The sequence below is a fragment of the Lottia gigantea genome (genome assembly GCF_000327385.1).
Source record: "Lottia gigantea unplaced genomic scaffold LOTGIsca_397, whole genome shotgun sequence".
In the NCBI taxonomy this organism is placed as follows: Eukaryota; Metazoa; Mollusca; class Gastropoda; family Lottiidae; genus Lottia; species Lottia gigantea.
The window spans coordinates 56,137-58,600 of NW_008709370.1; positions in this window are offsets into that span (position 1 = coordinate 56,137).

Genomic DNA, 2,464 nt, shown 5'->3' on the forward strand with positions numbered 1-2,464 from the left:
TAACTATTGTGCACGAAGTTGGCATTTTAAACACACCACGCTTCGCGGCAGAAAAACTCACCAAACGTGACATTATTAATGTGTCAGACATTCTCAATTCATCAAATAGTTGTGTCTGAATGAAACTAATTGATTTATTTACATATTAGCAGATTTTACATTCATAATTTATTGTAATTTGATATTTTTCATATGTCAGAGTCAAGATTTGCATAAAAAAATTGACAACGGCAGCCATCTTGCATATTTCCGGATGTGACGTAATACTTGTTCGCGCGTGTCACCTTAACCCCCTTTCAATGACGTCAACTTCAGCTTTCGTCAGTCTATATCTAACTTCGGCCAAGTAAAGACGTAGTTAGCGTTCTCTTACAAAAGATGGTAAGAGACACTGCAGAAACGTCGGTCACTAAGCCCATGCCATTTTGAAATTAAACATCCCTACCCTGTCCCACCTTGCCTCTAATCCACCCACAATTAAATCACACTGTTTCTTCGGCCATTTTTGGTCAGTTTGACATATTACTAGGCCTATTAGAATTGGTTTTGTTACGATCGCAACGCAACACGAAAACTAAGAATTACTTTGAGAATTAAAATAGCAAAGCTACATCATATATCTCTGCCTACGTTCATTTAGACATAAATATTAAGTCCACTTGAATGATAGAATTTGTAATGATTTACGATCTTTGCCTTGATTCTTGTCATGTTGTGATTACAACATAGGCTTATCTATTGATGTCACTGTCAGAACATTAGGAAATTGATTCTTTCGGACTATGTTTATCTAGACGCAACTTATTAGGTCCATTTAAACAGTAATAATAGTTCATTTGAAAGTTATGAATTTAAGTTCTGGCAAATTTTTATAATAACAACTTCATTAGAAATTTAGCATCGTTGCAATCGTAACATTACATTGCCACATATCGTTGTAATTGTAACATATCGTTGTAATTGTAACATATCGTTGTAATTGTAACATATCGTTGCAATCGTAACATTCCTTGTAATAACGACGATCGTTGTAAAAATAACAAACCTTTACCTTTACTACTTGATTTAGATGAATGAATTTGACTCTGACAAAGTTATTGTACTATAGATATTTTATTGAAGTATTTTAAATATTATTGTTAATAAATTTGTTATATTTTTATAAATTGGGTTATCTTTTATCAAAGTGCTAGGCTGACACGAACCCCACAGTAACGAGACAGACAGCGTTACACTGATCAACTTGCAAATATGATAGAAGTGAACTGACATGTTCATCTAGAAGGTGGAAAACATGTAATGATTATTCAGTTAAATTAAAATATAAGCCTTCAAGACTGAACCGGTCCTACTAACGGAATATCATACAATGGGATTGAAAGGAGATCTACAAAAGTTGGGTAAAACTGTTAAGTACAAACGGAGTAACTGCATATTATGAAACGGATTTAATATAAGACAAGACTGGTGAATTCTCATTACTACCAAGTCACAGCAGTACCATGGTTAAGAATATCATAATGTGGAGATAAGTGTGTCTATAACCACATTCTGTTAGATGCTGGACAGTTTTTACTGTCTCGTATTCACAAATTTGAAAATAGTTTCAAATTCTCCAGACCTCTCCCTCTTTCATCCGTTTTGCAAACAGTTTGTCTTGCTTTTTTGCTCATACTCCAACAAACTACACAATTAAACGTTAAAATTTCTCTCACAGGCTAGGCATCCGCGTTAGCTTTATTGGGATTAATAATAAGGCCTAAATATATACGACATTTTGAAAATAAACGTGACACGATTTCGAAAAGTTTACATATTAGATCTACTTAGAAATAAAGATGACGGACGAAATCAATGTGAGTTTAACTTTTTTTGGTTCTGCTCAAAATACTATAGACTATCATTTATGTCTTATAATTAAACTCATTAGGCCTAATAAACTTTATTGTGGATGCTAGTATTTGACTAGATCAAAGTAGGCACTATCCTTACGCTATAAGACTTTCTAAACCAGAAAAGATGGCCTTAAGTTAAAGGAAAAAATATTTTCTTTATGGTACAACATGTAGGCCTATAATATAGATAGCCTATACCTACATATTAAAAAGAAGATAAAGTTCTCCCACCCATGAACACACTATCAATGAAGAAAAATGTTCCCGTTTATTATTATTATCGACTGGTTTAATATAGGCCTATTTGATTTAATATTTAAGGAAAACAGGAAGAGTTTTACGTCCTTCTTTTCTGCCGGGAAAGAAGAAGAGAAGAGATTATTCAGTTAATCAAACCTGGCATGATGGGATGGATTATGTTAAAAAACATAACAAAATAAAAGAGGTTGCAGATTTATTGTTATTAGATGAAAATTTTAGCCCACAAAAAAAAAACAGGAGATAAAAAAAAAATAGTGATGGCCTTCTTAACACACCTACAATTGCAATGGCAACCAAGTAATCCAGGA